Source organism: Ixodes scapularis, unplaced genomic scaffold (genome assembly GCF_016920785.2).
Source record: "Ixodes scapularis isolate PalLabHiFi unplaced genomic scaffold, ASM1692078v2 PGA_scaffold10__122_contigs__length_95168666, whole genome shotgun sequence".
In the NCBI taxonomy this organism is placed as follows: Eukaryota; Metazoa; Arthropoda; class Arachnida; order Ixodida; family Ixodidae; genus Ixodes; species Ixodes scapularis.
In genome coordinates, this window is record NW_024609836.1 from 23842094 (window position 1) to 23861729 (window position 19636).

Genomic DNA, 19636 nt, shown 5'->3' on the forward strand with positions numbered 1-19636 from the left:
TCTAAGGCACGACCGGTAGCCGGACTAAATATGCCCGGAATGCGGGCCAGAACGGAAGCGAAGGCTGACATTTTAATTATGCTTGGTTCGTAATTAGAAATTTTTGAAGAGACCATTCTGCGATTTCAAGGTGGCATCGGTCACAAGGGGCTGAGCGACTCCTCGCTCTGCACCAGGGACGTTTCTTCGTAAAGTTCCTCTTCTTTGATGAATGACTGGAAGCTTCCCTTTGCGTAGGCATCGGCCTCTTATTTTTTTCCCGTCTTCCGTTAGAGGGCTTTCAGCGCTTTCGTCTGAAGAGCTTTCGCTGCTCAACTCCTGGCCACCTCTGGCGGCCGTGCTCCCACGCGGCGCCGTCCGCGGCCACGGCGTCTGTTAGGTACCCGGCGTGTCCGTGGGCTCCCGCTCGATGTCGAACCCCTCAGGATCACTCCTGAACCTTCCGCCGCGCCTGCGGAAGTGCCTCCGTAAAAGCGTTGATGAGGCCTCCGCTGGACTCTTTTGTCCTCGTATTCATTCTCCTCTTTGAACTGAAAGTGGGGTCTCATGACTTCGGCGGGTAACGGGCTCCTGGTCATACTTCCGGGTCGGCGGTAGTAGAGGCCTTGAAAGGGTCTCCCAGGCTGCACCCATCGCTTCGGTGACGGTTGCTGCCGCGGCGAGTCCGTTACGAGCACGACGTCGTCAAAGTTGCCGGGGCCCTGCACATCGCGGCGCTGACTGGGCATCGGTCGTCGTTGACCCCGTCTCGGGAACCAGCGTTGTCGGAGATGTCTTCGCTCCGCTGCGTAAGGGGAGACCAGCAAAGGCTCGCTGTCGGCACCTGTCACATTGGCGGCCTCGCGGCCCATCTCGCCGATAACGACACATAACTCGATTGTCTCAACCTCTCCCATGCTGCCCATGATACTCTGCATGTTGTTACGCGTGACAGCGGTCTGATGGACGAAAATATTTCCCAGCGTGTCATTTTGGTTGATGAAGCCGTAGCCGTTTTTGACTGTGAACCACTTGAAGGTGCCCAGTACCCGCTCGGCGAGTAACGGCTCTTTTGTGGTCGTCGCCGAATCGCCTATGCTGCTGCCCGGCGTTGTTCTCACCCATTTGTTCAATTCGTTGGCACAACATTCCCTTTAAAATGAAAAAAAAAAGCTCTACATCGATTCGTCTTTGGTATTGTAAATATGACTGACTTTGTTTCGATAGACGTCTAACGTCTCATGAAATTGCTGCGACTCTTTCAAGAGCTCAGAGGTTATTCCTTCTCTTTTGACTACGTAAGGTGCGTCGATTCTTTCTGGAGGGTTCAACCTACCAACCACAGATACATCACTCGTACCGACAGGGTCTTTTTGTGTGTCTGTCTTCTTCTTTTCCGGGCTATGTAGCACTTTTTTTTATTCCATGCAAGGTCAACGTTTTCAATAATTAAGTCATACAAAGGCGCCTCGATGCATTTTACGAGTAGAACTCCAATGATGTATGCAGAACACAGTTTTACTTTTGCCTATGGCAACGTTAACGATGTTCCACTCATGAGGAGCATTGAATCCGTCTTCCGCGAGAAATCACCCTCTTCGACCAGGCTACGTCGAAAAATTACAGTATTGCAACCGGTTTCGCGTAGCACGCTAACCTAACCAGTCTTTGGTTAAGTAACCCACCTAAGACTGGCATCTTCTGCGCCTCGGTTATTGTCCTGTGTTGTTGAACTACATTAGCTAGTCCAGGCTCTTTACACGGACAAGCGGTGGATTTGATTTCTCTATAGATCACGCAGGTGAGGTCAATGTATTTTCCTGTCCTGCAATCCCGACACAACAAAACACGTATCTGTGGCCTATCCTTGCGTTTTCTGAGACACTCGCTTGCGTCATGTCCTTCACTTTGGCAAAAATAACAATATGGGATATTTTGCTTGTACCAACTTCGGCACTGAGGAGCCTTGATTTCCATACGTTCAGAGACAAGGAACACTTCGGTCTCAGAGATGTTAAAACATCCGCATTTTTCTCTGTTTGTTGAGACTGCATTTCTTCTCTTCTTTCCCTTGAGAGATGAGACATTTACCTCCTGTGCTTCTAGAAAGCATTTTGTTGCCACAAATATTAAACCGATAGTTGCATAGTTACTCTTGCTTAAGGATATGGCTACCCTTACGTGACATGGCAAAATAAGCTGCTCTGCAAGATATTTGTCCCGTATGAGTTTATAAGTCGCAGGGGTCTCATCAACTTCAATCCATCTGTCAAAGCAACGCCCAAATTGAGCAGCGTAATGATTCGCCTTGTCTCCCTCTTCAGGCTTCAATATTAAAAAAAAAGAAAAATCACAATAGCCTTCGTGGTGAAGTGAAACCTTTTAATTAGTGCTTTCTTCATCACTTCATAGTCGCTTCATAGCTCATAGAGTCCTCTGGTGATAATCCTCCATATAACCTCAAGATCTTCTCATTTCAGTCACATTCTGAACGCTGACGCCCATTTAAATATGGCGACCATTCTCCACAAACGGTGCATGGAAATCGATTTGAATACGCCGTCAAGATCGCCTACCCTTTCATCAAAAGAAGAGGATTTGCTTACGAGGACCAAGGGTGGCGCGTTCTAGCTTCACCGACACTGTCGCCATCGGAGGTAGCTACAGAGGCAGTTTGAACCTCGGTGTTGGCTAGACGTATTCGGAGTTGAAGTTCTCGTTCCTCCATTTTTGCTCTGTCGTTTAAAGCTATCCTCTTGGCCGCTCTCTCCCCTGGCTCAAGGGCGCTTTTCTCGTGTTTTCTTTTCTCGCGTTCTGAAGCCTGTTGTTCTTGAACCCATATTTTAAAATTCTCTCCCTCGGTCTCAGCTGCTTCCCGACCTCTAGCATCTACCTATATGTGATTTTCTCAACAAGCCTCTATCAACGATACAAACGTGTCTCGTCCTATCGCGGACGCCAATTCGCAGCTTTGTTTTTCGTGACTGATATATATTAATACGTTAGCTGAGACACGGTTACATCGTTGAAAGAAACAAATACTCGGTCATAAATTCTAATTAGACAAAAAGGAAACATAAATGCACAAATATATAAAACCACGAAAGAGAAAGAATCTTAAAAGCTAAAAGTAGGGATGATTAGGTCCAGCGCACGTGTTCAGTGTAGATAACTGGCCGTCGGCTGGTGTAAGTGCCGTGGGGTTGGGTTGAGTCGGGTCGCATGGAGCGCCTCCGTCTTAAGGTATCTTAGTGTTAGCGGGATTTTTATTCATAGCGGGAGTTTTTGTTCCTGTTTGGCACTAGATTTGAAGACTGTACCTGCTCCCAATGAAGTCAGGTCAGTCCCGGGAGCATTAGCGTCAAGACCCGTCGGGAAGCAGCAGACTTGGTTGGACCGCTTGAGGCCTGGCCGACAACGAAGGTCGAACGTCCTGGCACTGCGCAGCCTCGTTCGACTGTCCCGCGCCACTCGCTCTCGCACCGCTTGTACTTTGTTTAGAGCGCAGCTCTTAGGGGCCGGTTTCCGGCTTAAGCGGCGTCGCCTTCGCCGTCGGCGTCGGCGTAACCGCGCATTGCATTATAGGGCGTTTCTCATAGTGACGTCACATGTGACGTCACAACGGTCGCGTGTGATGTCACAAGGGTCACGAGTGACGTCAGGAGGGTCACGAGGGAGGAGGAGAAGGAGGAGAAAATTATTTCCCATACATTTAGAGAAAAAATTCTTCGCTAGATTTAGCGGAAAAATTTCGCCCCCGGATTTAGCGGGGAGATTTTTCAGCTGAATTTAGCAGGAAATGTAGCGAAAATTTACCTCTAAACGGGAGGGGAGCAGGAGAGTAGGAGGGGGGGGGGGGAGGAGGGAAGGATGTGAATACAGTCCCCTCCGTATCCCCCGGTCCTTCTCCTCAAGAGTAGCGCTCTAATTGGCATTCCAGAAAGTTTTAAACGTCTTTCATTTTTTTTTTTTTTTTGTTCTGCCCACTCACATCTTTTGGGGAGATCGGCCGTGACAAGGCCTTTGTTCTTCGCTTCATTCTTTTACTACAGGGAAAGAGGCCTATCATGCAACTTGCGTATTACCGGTTTCTCAAAATATATCCCCTGCAAGGGCAGTTATAAGATTAAAAACAAAAAATTACGCTAGTGCAAACTTCACCTGCACACAAGGAGATCAGGTAGGAGCATGATATGAAAGGCTCTAGAAAAGCAAATGCGTCGGTTTAGTTTAATCAGGGCGCGGTCCAAGTCTTAGTAACAAAATTAAGTATATTTGCTCGTCAATGTTCTGCTGAAATTCCGAAGAAGCGAAATATTCAGGGTGATGGACATGATTTGCTTGTCAGTAAGCTTTTTAAATTCTTTCAGGATGGCAAGACAGTTTTTTGCAGAACATCATTTTTAGGTTGCGTGGGAAAAAAATACGATTGCTTTGTGCTCCGCTATACGCATGACCTGCATCGACGTCGCATCAGTGGGTATGATGGTGGCATGCTGCTGAGCGTGTAGCATACACTTCACACCATAGATTCTGCGGTTCTCGGCGAGAATAAGTAAAAATGACCACAAGTACGATTTGATGACGTCACGTGCAAGCCATCTATGAGGATAAATACTGAGAGAGAGGAGGATTCCAAACGCTACACTCCGTTTGTCCTGAGGTCCGAACCGCAGCAAACGGCAATCCGAAGGAGCCAGTCAAGCATTGAGAAAAGTGAATAATCACGGCGATCGACGGGTTTGTTCGTTTGCTTTCACCTACTAAACAAATCATGCTTCGATTATGCGCTTTACCTGCACAGGAATCGATTATGCGGTGATAAAAAACCCCCAAAGCAGACGACAGCCGTGACGATGCTGATTTTGGCGCCGCTTCATTGACTCCGTCGGGTCGTAGCGGCGGCTCCGGTTGGCCTTAAAGTGGTAGAGAGTATTGATATGGCTAGGTACTCAGGACAGTAGCTTCGAGAGCTTTGCATACCAAGTGTGAAGCGGAGAATGATAACCTTCTCCAATTTGCCCTAAATGCATACTATGTAAAACCCGGTCACACAACTTCGCAATGAGCCACCACGGCGCAGTCCTGATTACGTATTGACACATGCATAAAGCTACGTTAAATCTAGTGCGTGAACTAGATATTCCTTCCGTTTTCTATATTGAGTTACTCGTGCCACTGCTCATTTATTGTTTCTACATTTGATCAAATATTTGTGAAATTTTCGGCGATTCTGTTAGGGAAGTCTGTCAGAAGCGTACATAATAATAATTAAAAGATACCTAAAGTGATTAATCCTTCGGGTAATTCCTTAATATGAAGTGTGCCTTGACCTCTACGGCCTCGCAGTTCTCTTGTCACTGACAGCAAGATGCATTAGGCTTGGTGAGTCCTAGACATTTTACTATTTCTCCGCGGGCCATGAAATTGCTGCAATATCTAATACAAAAAAATTGTGAAAGAACGAACCAGAAAGCAAGACGCGGGAATATAATTAGGCACGCCTTGCGTTTCTTCAGCTGTCAGTGACCACAGCTGTTTAGATACCTATGCACGCCCTGTTTAACATTTTTGTCGCCCGACATTACGACTATCGTGACCAAAGTAGCCAGGAAGAATTTCGGCCAAAAAGCATAGTTTGCAATATTGAGCTGTGCACTTTTGCGATAATAAGCAATTAAGTGAAAATGTAATACATCAACTATTACGTCCATATAACGTGATGGTATATGTGTAACCTTATTTTTGTAGTCTAAGGTTTCACCAAGGTGGCTTATAATAATGCGGACCATCTTATCGTACCGTGGAGCAGTTACGGCGGGCGTCGTATACACAGCTAGGCGCTGCAGTGGCCCTTTCAGCTGCATCAATGTATACTGACCAGACGCGTCGGTCTCCAAAGCTTATAGTCTTTGACCACATTGACTATTCGCAACAACCTCTTTATGCTTCCAAGACAATGCATGATCCTTTAGCATACGGGAAGCAATCAAACCTGATTCGCGTCAAGCACCATATAATTTCCAGCCCTAATTCCACTGGTGCAGTAAGTAAGACATCGATCCGTCTACGCACCGATTTGTGAAATTAATTTTAGGAAAATAAACCACTGTTCACCCCTTTACAACGCTCGGAGATACCTATGCCGGTACCACCAGCTGAAGGAAAAGCGGGTGGTGCTAATCATAACTAGGGATGCAAACGTTTTAAAAATTAACCATGCTGAATTAACTTGAGACTGGTGCAGAGAAGAAACATCAAAAACGTAGAAGGAACAGAAAATAGACAAGACCGCAGTCTCAGGTTAATTCAACATGGTTAATATTCACCAGCTCGCGTGCACCCTTACGATTTTTTTTTTAAATGTTGACCTCCGTAGAAAAAAAATATTTTGCTCCGGAAATTTTACAAACATTTGAAAGTTTGTCTGAGCAAGAGTAATCCAGCAAAAATTAAACGTATTGAAATATGCCAAGAACGACAAGAGCTATATTCCTGTTTTTGCTGTAGAACTATTATGTTTTATTATTTTGAATGTGTAAACGTTTTGTCAATTTATCCCATTTTTTTTACTCCGCATCTGGCAATACTCTTTATACAAATTGGGGTATCGGGCTTACTGTAACGACTAACTTGCAGCCACTGTTTGTTGATTATAATTTTTATTACACGAAAGCGTGTACACATGGAAGTGTACTGTGGGAGACTCGGTTGCGCGTTAGGCAAGTGTAACGGTTTTCGTTGACTAAGAGGAATATGCAATAGGTGAAGTAAACTTTGGCTTCTTCACATGCAATCACGCAATACACTAACAAATAGCTGACAGCACCAAGTTATTCCTGTTCTATTTGAGGTTTACAAAACTTCATCTTGATAAGCTTTTTAATAATTAAACCATAGTGCTGCACAATTCATATTGGACAAAGAACGATGCTTATTTGGTGTATGCTTTTAGGGCAATGCAAATAGCTTGACGACCAATAGAGGTAGCAGACAACCACAAGCGCTTGTATGTCCTCCGATTTCCTGCCTGGTTTCGTCCCCGCACCGTTTTTCTTTTATTTTATAAAGTAAGAAATCAAATACTGTATGGTGTGTTTGATCCTCCACTTACACCGTAGACAAAATGGCGACAAAAATTTAGTTTTCTCGCAGTGACTAATGTCAATTTTACCGTATCTCGGAGAGCTTTGCTTCATAAGCTCGTTAATATTTCAAATAAATTGGGTCTTGGTTAATTGCGTTTCTTTCGTTCTTTATAAAAGAACCAAACATTTTTTTTTTTACTTCTCTTTTTTTCTGAGCTAGCATTATTAATCAAGACCATGAGATATCAGCCTACTGGTATGTGTTGCATTCAGAGTGACTCCGCTGGGAACAGAGTTGTGGTTCGCGGTAACGGACGCGCCCCACGGGACTCCTTAAAGATGATATACGGGATACCCTCGACATCCTCGTGGACGCTTCGGCTACGCCCGTCTCATACTAATCCTCCTCTGGACGTGCTTTTGCGCTGCTGGGTCATAGAGCACCTTCTTTGTTTGCTCTCTTGATTTATTCCTACGACGTCCGCCTTAGACGTGAGCGGTAATTTTAACTCTCTCGTCACATGTCTCGCCCACAATGCGATATGAGGTTCACACCAGTCTACAACAGATAGCCTCTGCGTTATTAGGGGTTTCGCCAATTCTTCTTGAGCTCTGATAACGGCACTTGATAGGGTTAGAATGCACGTACGTGCAAAGGCATCAGCAGAGAATTGGGTATCCATAACGTAATGCAAGAACGATGTACCAGAAGTCTCTTCTGACGAATGGGAGGCAAAATATCTTGATGAATATGAACACACGTATTTTCGGCAAGATGAAGCGTAATTCACAAGTTAAAATTCAGTCTACTGAGACATGGTTCTCTCCAAACGTCAATCACTGATAGCATTTTAACGTGTATAGTCGTCGAGGACTCTTAGCTGTCTTAGCGCCATGAACTTTTTCAGCACCTTTGTAAGCAAGACTGTGTGACAATGATTCGGGTTACTACTTCTCACCGTCTTCACTGACCAAGGTTGTCTGATGGAGTACAGGTATTTCGTGTAAACTGAGCGTCAGTGTACGCGCAGAGGCGCTTATTATCGTACGTTTGATCTGCGCAGGATACCCAGGCCTTGAATTAAACTAGAGGTGTGCAGCTTCTTTCAGCCTCACTTTAAGGAACCTTGGATATTTATTTACCGATTTGATTTGAGCAATTTGGTATTTTGTCAGTGATGGCGAGGAAAAAGCTTGAATGCTAAACGATTAGACAGTGACAAGAAAAGACGCACGAACAAGACTGAAAACTGCTTTGGCAAGTTTTGTGTGCGAATTGCCAAGCGGGGAGGAAACGTCGGTCTACCAGTTGGCACGGCAGTTCTGTCTAGAACATGCGGCTAAACCAGCTTCTATTCATTATGCAGCTTGTTCTGCTGCAGAGTAACTTTTTTTTTCGGCCTGGCGGTTTCTGCTGGCTCGATTGCTGCTCCGATCTTCACACCGTTATCACCCAAAGCCGTCCTACATCTACACCTGGTGGTCACCACGGCAAGTGCACCGACGTCATCAACATCGACGGAACCAGCAGCTGTAAAGCCGACGACTGACCAAACACCTACCGGTGGGCGCGGCAGCTCCGTCAAAAACATGCGTCTAAACTCGCTTATATTTTCCATGCAGGTTAGTTGTTAGTACTCATTATACATAAGCAACAAATCTTGCTTAGTTCGCACCACAACTTTTTTTTTTTCGTTCTGTGTTAATACCGCTGCGTTTCTCTTGCAGTTAAGCGGTGCCATTAAAAGTAACCCAGGTCCTACAGTTGATGACATGTTGTCTCAAGTTTTAGAAAACCAGTCCCAAATGGCCAAATAGCTTGTCATTGAACTACATTAAAATAAAAATCGAGTGGGAAAAAAAATTACCGAAATTCACAAGGTCTTCTTTTTATCTTCTACAGTTTCAGTAGAAACTGTAGAAGATAATTTGCTAGACAAGATTGACAACCTCGAAACTAGGAGTCGCCAAAATAATCTTGTAATCTTTAGCGTGCCTCGGACCGATGACGAGACAGCTGAATCACTTCATGGCGCTCTAGTAAATTGACTCTTTTGTGATACGCTTGGTTTACCAGTTGTAACCACAGAGAGAGTCCACCACCTAGGGCGTCGAACGTATGGCAAACTAGACCAGTGATGGTATAGTTTTGAATTCACCGAGGATGTATCAACAAAGTAGCGTCTATACCGAGTCATGTGTCTGCCATATTCTCCTCTTCCAATTTGACACCCGAAGTTGGGTTTGCTTTCCACCTGTACAGTCACGTCCTGCATTACTTTGACTATGCCATGGTTACCTAACTGCTGGACATCTGGTACGTGGCGAGACAGCCAAGAAGATCTTAGAGCGGTACTGTTGGTCACGAGGTTTTATTAATGCCAAACGTGTGGCATAGTTCAAGAATTATAAGTCACGAAAGACTGCAAACCCCACCATCAACTGCAGCGTCCAACAGCTAACGACGTGGTATAAGTTATGTCGGGGAAAATCAGATCACGCCTTATTGTAAGAATCGATGGTGTTATAAACTGAAGACGACGACGGGGCAGTGACACACACGACCATCTTGCGCCTGGCCCAACTGGGCGGCTCGGCCTTCATAAACCATTGTACCTTCTGTCATCGCCTGTCCTGTCCTCCATGCTGCCGACAGCATCACACTAACCACCGCCATATTGTTAGAATGATGCTGCCGGCAGCATAGAGGATGAAAGAATATATAATGGATTAACGATGCCGAGCCGGCCCCTGCGGCGTGGCGCCAGATGGTCGTGCACGCCACTGCACCGTCGTCGTCTTCATGTTCCTAACAATAGTTACAATTGTGGTTTCGTGAACGCCAGAGGCATGACGGGGGGTCTCAGTCCCCCTGTCAAAATTATTGGGGGGTCCGAGATCCCCCGAGGCTCCCCTGACTTTAAGCACTGACTATTTCTGCAAAGGGGTGAAGCTCCGTGCAGATTTATATTATTCAGTTTTCGAGGCAGCAAAAACCGATCCTCGCTTCATAGTGACCGATCGCGCCTTGTCCTTCCTTTCCCGTTTGCTTGCCAGAGAAACGGGAACGCATGACGTATATCACGCTCAAGTTCCAACCATATCATTCTCAAACAAAAGGTCTTGTTGAACGTGCAGTCGCACCATCACGGGCGTACTCGCAAGTTACGTCAACGACCAACTAAAAAAGCTGGAAAGATCTAGCGCCATACGTAGTCCTTACCATAAACAATGCTGAAAAATCAAAAACCGTAATTTATTAATTCGAAATCGGGTGTGGACGCTCCCTCCTTCTTTCGTGCGAAGCCGGTACTAATGTGGTTTGGAACCTAAGACCGGAGCACTTCACAAATAGCTTTCAACACCGCTTCAAGGTTTTAGGAAGAAAACTCGAGACTCAATATTGCGCGCTTCAGAACGGACACAAGAGGGTACAGTTTCATTATCACAACACCGTCTCCAATACGGTGGGGAGGCTAGGTTTAACTATGCCGACATTTCCTGAAGAAGGATGCGTGCCGAAAAGCTACTTCCACGCTGCAGAGAAGCTTTTGAAGCACAATCGAAAGCTGGGACCCACTTTGTTTAGAGTACCTGACTGCACAGGGAAGTATAATCGTACAAACGCAATATTCATAGCCAATCGTAATCACCTTAGATGCTATCTCCCTCGTTCATCGGCCTTACAGGCACCTGGGAATGGCCCATGACAATGAATCTCCTCAACTCATGGGGATTGGCGGGGCGAGTGTAAGAGTCAGAAAAAGAAAAAAAAAATTAAGTCACAGGGAATGAAGAAAACGAGTGGGGTCGGTTGTGGGAACCTGGGGACCGGAACATCAGTCGGACTTAGAGTAAACGATTACAATAGGTTGAAGGATTCTGAACCTTGTAAAATATTTACAGTCATTAAGTCAACTAGGTCGAACTTTTTACAGCCATACACGTTTGACACATAGTACTTTAAGAAACTTCAAATAATGAAGTGACTTCAGTGCGACTTACCAATAGGGCGGAGGCAGAGCTGGTCACCTGAATAAAGGTATCAAATAAAGCTATATTGACATCATTCAAATGATGTCTCTGTAATAAGCTCTACACGAGTGAATAACCACGTACAGTAAAATAATTTTCTAATAACTTAAAGAGCAAAATTGGTCGCTCTCCTTAAGGAGGGGGGGGGGGGAGGGGGGAGGTTGGGCTTGAAACTTGCAGACATTTTTTGTCGTTAGATTTACCTACAATGTCCAGGTAAAACGTTTGCGCACCCGAATCAGTGTAATTGATGGAATCGTGGTTCCGTTATTCACATGTTAGTGGAAATAAAAAAAAAAAAACACTAACAATTTTTTTTTATCGTTCAAAGGCATGTATGTCAATGTATAAAATACATTACTTTACTAAAAACACGCGCACTTTATATTATAAATACCTATTTATTTGCAAGGTTTTAGATTTAAACGTAAGACATCGTCAATAAAATGTAGATCAACTATATTTGTTTTTAACTGTTTAATAAGTGAAAGAACCCAAGGAAGACGCCTGTTAAAAATAATTTTGAAACATTGCTTGTAAAGTTTTAAATATTTTATTCTCGCCGTCTTCTATGGAAACAATTTTAAAATGTAACGAGCGAAAACCAAATTTCTTTATTAAAAATGTCAAGCTTTTGAAATAGGCTAGAAAAATGACCTGCCTCTCAATTTTGTCGGAATACACCTACAACAGTCGATTTGGAATTAGTTAAAGTATCCGCCAAAGGGTGAAATTCGCCACCATAAATATCAATTCATAATTGAGATATTAACCAACTATTTCTATCTCACATAGCCAACCTCCTATTTCAAATTTCCTACGAAAACTGGGCATAGTGTAGAGTGTTATGAGGGGGAATATTATAATTTCTGCAATGCACTTTTCCTACAAATGATACAATATGACAGACTCCTGATAAAATCAGAAGTCTTCATTGTTCCTGATAGTTTGACGTTGGAATAACTGTGTTAATGACTGCGACTGATGGCATGTTTTGAATGTGACAAAAAAAAAGTAGTTTCGGATGCGAAGTTCCTTAGGAACGCATGATCGGCGGGAGATTTGCTTATATTTTACTATATATTACGCAATTGCAAAGGTTATAACCGTCTGAAACAAGAAGATGAACGTTGTGGGAGCCGAGGGTGAAGGCAAGGCAGAGGGCCGTGACAGGCGGTCGGTGGAGAAGACACGAGCTGGCGCGAGACAGTGCATGCGGAGCGAGGCTGGAGCTGGTCAGGAACAAAGGGGCCGGGCTGCCGGGCCTGGCCCATGGCGAACCCGGAGCGGTCCACCAGCGAGGTTCGAAGTCCGGACCGGTGGAAACGGCGAGCCCTGGCCGTCTGGCCTAGGCCACGACGATCCCGGGGTGGTTCTGCAGCGAGACTCGGGCAGTGATAGCCCGGGACAGCCAGCCTACGCAGCGCAGTTGTGGGAAGAACGATCCGCAGGCCTGGACACGGACTCCTACTGAGACTTGGGTTGCCAAAGGCATGGTAGCGCTTTTTTGGACGAGGACAAAAGAAAGAAAGACAAGACAGACACGAGCGCTGACTGCAACTATTTAATTAAATAGTTGCAGTCAGCGCTCGTGTCTGTGTTGTCTTTCTTTCTTTTGTCCTCGTCCAAAAAAGCGCTACCATGCCTTTGGCAACCCAAGACCAATACCAACTAGCCCAGCATACAGCTTTGATAAGTCGTACTGAGAGCTCTGATCGACGGGCGACAACGAGGATTGCTGGGCCCGGACTGCCGGCTTTCGACGACGAGTAACCTGGAGGTACAGTAAAACCATTCGCTGTCTTCTCGTTGCGTTATGTCACTCCCTGCGTGACGTGCGAAACGCATACCGATCGGACTGCGATTATTAGTAGAGTGACCTACGTAAAGAACCCCACAACTTTTAATGGAAAGTAATGTCGTTCGTGAATTTAACCGCAAGATCGCTTTTGCTCTTATCGAAAACGCTTATTAAACAAACAACTCAATTTCACTTATACACCGAGAGGGCTAATTATGCGTCTGTCATCGTTGCGCTCCTTTCTCGATCTCTCCCTGAGACCCCGTCGTCCTGTGATCATTTTCCTTCTCCTCCTCCCGCCGACGTTTTAGATTCCGATTCTTTTTCGGTCCGCTTTTCACACCCCCAGATGGTTGATGGCGGCGGAAGACATCTCGTCTTGCTCAAGTTCGCCCGAGTTCGTGTAAATATCACGTGAGGCCACGAGCAAAGCTCAGTCCGTCAGGAGCCCGTTGATGTTACTTGACCATCCTCGTGCTCGTCTCTTTGTTCTTTGTATGTACTTATTTTCGTCCTGTCTGTTTATTTTTCTTTTTTTACGTTTCGCCGTATCAAGTGAGATTTATCGCCATGTCGTTGTCGTTTTTTTTTTTTCCTTGCCTTCCCGAGCTCCGAGTCAGAGTTCAACTTACAGCTAGTAATACGCAAGTGAAGAAATAAAGGTGTTTGCGAGATAACTCGCTTTTTTTTTTCCTAAAGTTAATCTAGGTTTTGTTGGCACAATTTAGCACAGAAATAAGAAATAATTAGTCGGTGCGAAGTAATGTGCAAAATCAAATGATTTCATAATAAATCGTTTCCGAAGGGCGGAACATGTCGGTGAGAAACGCGTTGTACACATAAAGGAAGAAAAATGACGCAGCAGTGTTTGAGTGCTTTCAATCAAGCTGAAGGGTGACCATGAACGGTACAGACAGCCCGAGACCTAACACGTCGTTTTAAAGTCATACCACGTAAGGAAATAAAGACACAGGACACAATGATGTTGAGTGAAATCATGAGGTCACATAACATCATGAAGTCACGCGACTCAACGACGTCATGTTATGGACGTCATTGTGTCAAGTGACCTTATTAGGTGACTTGACTTATAATGTCATATAATTCATGAGGTCACGTGACGTCACATTGTCCCGTAATGCCATGATGTTATCTGACGGCGTGAAGTCACCGAAAGTACATGCCACTCACAAAACATTACTGAGGCTGGCCCCATAAATGCTATGCATATAAAACAGGGGATCGCACAAGCTGCCAATACCGCCATTTTTTTTTTCGCACACTCATTGTCCCGACAGAGCTACTTCGACAATAGATCAAACTGTCACCGTGAGGAAGATAGAAGCTTTTAGAGAGCGCCGGCTCGGTAGGAAAACTCCTACCATCAGTCCCCACGTCCCGAGAACAATGGACCTCCGAGTTGCCCAGTTGGACGAGTCTCACCGCTTCCTTTCATCCCCGGTCTTTTCACAGCCCCAACTTGGCTTTCCAGTGCCCCTCGGGTTCTTCTCCGCTGGCATCACTCGTTCGTAACAGCCTTCTCCTCGTTTTCCGGTCCGCGTTGAAACAATTACGTCGCTGCCGAATTCCATTAGAGCTGGCGTCACTCCTGGACCCTCCCTCCTAACCGCTCACTCTATTCCGTATAGGGCAGCTTTTCTAAGCTTGAATTTATTTTCTTCTTATGACTCGGCCTTGTAATTTCAGGTAAATGTCTTGAGAACATCTAGAAACGCAATTCCTCTCCAGGAGTCCTCTGTAATGGTTACGCGCAGAAGAGGAACGCATGCATAGTATAGCGAATCAAACGAAAAGAAAACATGCATCTTGTTTTGCGGAGCGCTTCTTTTTTGCCTTTTTTCTGTTTAGAGTTCATCTTTTAATTTTCGTTCCAGTTCTTCAGATATTCATAGGATTGCATACAGTATCACGCTTTTGAAATTAATAATAAATTATTCGAGGAATAGAGAATCGCACTTCCCCTATCTTAAAAAAAAAACAATTTAAATAAATATTTCCATAGCATCATCCATTATTGTTCTCTTTCTTCATCTTCTTTAAAAAAAAGAAAAAGGAAAAGTTCCACACCGTGCGCTCTAAGTTTTCGTGCTTTCGTGTACTCTTTATATACGCCACATGTGATATTATTTACCCAGCCTTTCCAATACATGTTCGTATATTTCTCTACTGTTTTCTTCAAAGTTTCCATCATTGCGTCCCGAATCAATGTGAAGCATTTAAAGTTACCGGACAAATCCGTTCGGTAACGTATCGCATATACGATTTACCACAAAAGTGCCTGAAGGTCATCAAAGCTTTGCATAAAAATTTCAACAAATGATTTTTAACTTAGTATGAAGTAAAATACGATAACAGTTTTTCTTCATATACGGTTCCCGTCTGCTGACCGCACACTTTCTGATTCACGAAACAACCGACACATGCCGGCAGCGGTGGCTTACGACGGCTCAGAAGCCCTCCGATCGCGCCACGAATCGCGCCAAAAGCCGACAAAGTGTTTGAATCATAAACTGCGAGTGCTTTTTCGGTTCTATAATTTTCAGCTCATGATTTCTGCTTCGTTTCCTATAAAACAGATTAAATTGACGCAAACAAAAAATATCAATGATTCGTCGAAGAATATTTCTGCCATATGTCATCTGCGTATGTTGCGACCAGGCGGCTGCTAAGATGCCGTAAGCGGCAGCGGCCGCTGCCGCCATGTGTCGGAGGTTTGAACCACTTAGAGGGTGCCGTAGTTTAATAGAACCATTTATCGTTCTTTTTTTAAACATTTCACTAAGCAGTCCCTGTTTTTCAATAGCTTGCGATGCTTGCACTACCACCCGTCACATCTGTGGCGCAGCAGAATACTTTGCAGAATTCTGTGAAGCAGAATACTTTGACAAACCGATTAATGCCACTTTAAATGATTCACCCGAATTCGGGACCTCGCTGTATAGTGTTTTACGGCATTTCCTTCTCTTCTTCTAACGCTCGTTTGGATGTTGTTTTTTTCGAACACTTTCAACTTACTTTTATCTTCTGATGTCAATATTTTTTACCTATTTTTCTAATGGTTTCCAGACACTTCTCGACTTCCCAGGAGTCCTGAAAGAAGCGTGACAGCTTCCTTTGTGATTCCTGATTTTTTTTTTTAGCTTTTCCGGCATGTTTTGTTGTCTGGATATGCTAGCTCCTAGTATGCAACTTTTGTAGTGTGAGGAATAGGTGCAGGTCACTGTAATAACAGTATTGCTGATCCTTGCATTATTTGCCCAGTGTTTATTCCTGTAGTGTGCGTACGAAAGTTGTTTTTGTAGATAATCTCAAAGGCAGCGAATACGCAAGCAGACCAAATTTGCAACGGGGCGATGTGTTTGCAGCACTATAAAAGGACAAGAAATCAAATTCAGAAATAAAAACTAAGAAAACCAATTTAGATTCATTGGCAATTCGTCTTGTTCGGAATACAGGAGCGTGCCAGTAGACAAAAAAGCTTGAGGTACACCTAAGCACTTCTTATGAGTTGTGAATGCGAAAACATGCACGTCATTCTTCCGCTCCTCTATTTCGTCTGCAGCGTATTTGCGTCGAAGGCAGACCGCGCCCTCTCCTAACACCCTCTCCTGTCCGCTCTGACCTCGGGCGCTTAGTGTTAACTGCGCGCTCATGGACACGCAGCGCCATGGGGTGGGCGGTCATTGAAACTGACGCGCGACAGCCAATGGGACCGAAGCCGAAATCCATCAGCTTTACTCCGCTCCTCTGGGATCGGGGAAACCAGGTGCCACTGTATAGTCTTTTCCCGTGGTTTCATAGCTGCGAGCTGGCTTCACTTGGAGAAAGGATTTAAGGTGCCGCTTGGCGCGCTTCAAACTGGTAACATCGGCTCGCTTTATAAAACAGTTAATTATTTCGCATCAAAAAAGGGATAACAATGAGGTATGCTGCCTTCCACGTATTTATTATACAACGTTCACGGTTCAGTCTCGAGCACCGGAAACTGGCTCATCATAAATTGAATAGGTATGCAAACGCGTTACAAGTACACTTGAGTGCACAGTGAAATAAAAATGTGCAGTTATTCATATCTTGCCTAGGCAAAAATATCTGCATGTACTCTTAGTGCTGGAAGGCCAAGTCCTGCTCCTTCTTCCAGGCCCACTGCTGCCCATCACGAAGCAGGCGATGCAGCGGCTCCAGATGCGTCGACAGGTTGGGCAGGAACCTCCTGTAGAAGTTGATAAGGCCGAGGTAGCTCTGAAGCTCCTTCTTGCTCTTGGGCTTCGGCGCCTTGAGCACGGCCTCAATCTTGCGGGGAGCCGGGGTTCAGGCCAGCCAGGGAGATGATGTGTCCCAGGTACTCCACGCGGGGGGTCAGTAACACGCACTTGTCCAGTCGCAGCTTGAGACCGGCGTCCTGCAATCGTGTCAGGACTCTGCGCAGGTTCTGCAGGTGGTCCCCGTCGTTGGTACCGGTAACCAGGATGTCGTCCAAGTACACCGCTACGTGCCTCATGCCCCTGAAGAGGTTGTCCATCTCCCTCTGGAAGATGGCTGGGGCTGAGACCACGCCGAACGGTAGGCGCGTGTACTGGAAGAGTCCCATGGTAGTCGAAATGGTGACATACTTCCGGGCGGAGTCCTGGAGCACCAGCTGCTGATAGGCATCTTGAAGGTCGAGCTTGGTGAACTTCTGTCCCCCAGACGGAGCCGATTAGAGATCTTCTACCCGAGGCAGCGGGTACTTCTCGACGATAGCGACGGGGTTGATGGTGACCTTAAAGTCCCCGCAGATCCTGACGCGGCCGTCTCGCTTGAGGACTGGAACAATCGCTGCAGCCCACTCGGAGGTCTTGACGGGCACCAGGATCCCCTCTCGCTGCAGCCGTCGCAGCTCCTGGGTGACCCCGTCCTTTAGGGCGAACGCCAGCGGACGCGGGTTGAAGAAACGAGGCCGGGCTCCCTCGGGTACGTGGATGCCGACCGTCGTGCCGGCGAAGGTGCCCACCCCCGGCTGGAACAGGGATCGGAAGTCGGTCAGGAGGCTCGGGACGTTTTTCACCACGTAAAAGGCAGCTTCCTGGTACTCCGGCAGCCGAACACCCAGTGCGTGAACCCAGTTCCGGCCCAGCAGCGTCGGCGACGACCCTTTGGTTAGATAAAGGGGAAGGATTTCCTCCCTGTCGCCAAGGCGAACGCTGACTTGGGCCCGACCCTGGACTTGGGAAAGCTGCCTGGAGTAGCTGCGCAGCATGACGTCCGACGCCTCGATGGAAACACCAGGGGAGGTCCGCTTGGACAGCTTCCCGGCCATGACCGACACTCTGGCCCCTGTGTTCAGCTCCATGGTGATGGGGTGGCCGCAGACTTTGACAGACACCAAGTAAGGTGGCACAGATGACGAAAGTTTATTCGTGTGCCACACTTCGAAAATCTGCGGCTCCTCGGCCACGACGGGGACCCTCGCTCAAGACAAACCCCGGCCTGGTGCCGCTCGTCCGCGCCGCGTTCTCCTGCGACGGCCACCGTGGCCGAGGGCTTGGCTGGAACCCGGGCTTGAACCAGGCTGCTGCTGCTGCTGCTGGCCGCCGCTTGTCCTCCCCCCTCGGCAGACACGTGCGAGATGCCCAGTTCTCCCGCACGAGAAACATTGTGCTTGGACACGGTGTAAGATACACTCTTTAGGTGAGGACACGACGGTTCTGAGCGCGCGGCGCGAGGAATCAGATAGTGTTCGTTCGACGGGCATCCGAAAGGCTGCATTAATCCCTGGCCACCGTGCCCGCGGCTGACAGTGTCGCCGGCGGCCAAACTGCGAAACCGTGTTAGAGCGAAAAAAATTATCTCGTGGTCTTTCTGCACGAGCGACAACCTCGCTGGAGCTCTGCGCGTGTGGAGCATGAGGCGGCACGAGCCGTCTTTACCGTGCCCACGGGTCGACGAGTCATCTGCCGGCACCGCTTGAAACATAGTGAGAGAGAGAAAGAGAGAAAGTGAAAAGCGATCTTTATCTGAACTGCGCGAGGAGCGCGCTGTCCTCACCTGAAGAGTATTATCTTGCACCGTGTGCTTGGACGAACTGGCAGTGTGAAGGGGAGTGGGCAGCACCGCAGCGGCTGTAGGCACCGCTCCTTGCCGCCATCTTGTTCACCGCCGCTTCCGTCGACGGTGAGCAGGCCGCAAGCGCAATCTCGCTGGCGTCCTTTGCTGTGGCTTCCATCGCCTGCACTTCCTTCATCGCGTCGTCCAGGGAGGGGTCGGGGAGCTTCAGGAGTCGCGTCTGCATTGCGGGGTTGTTAATGCCGCAGACGAACCGGTCCCTGAGCAGCGAGTCCAGCTGGTCGCGAGAGGCGCAAGTGTTTGCTAACCCTCGTAGCGCAGCGACGAACTGCCAGAGGGTCTCCTCGTCCCGGCGGCTCCGGTTGTTGAAGCGGAACCGCTCCAAAAGCGTGGACGGCGCCGGGCTGAAGTGCGAGCGCAGCGTGGCGAGCAGCTCACCCAGCGTTCTGACGTGCGGTGTGGCCGGCTTGAGGAGGTCGAGCGGGAGAATGAAGACACGGGTCCCGCAGCTGGCCAAGTAGATGTCCCGCTGTTTCGCCTCGGGCGTGTCGTTCGCCCGGAAGAACACGTGGACTTGTTCTTCGTAGACTGGCCAGGTGGACCCATCTTCCTCGAACGGCTCGAGCCTCCCGTACAGCGGCATGGTGACAGGAGCGGGTGGCGGTGT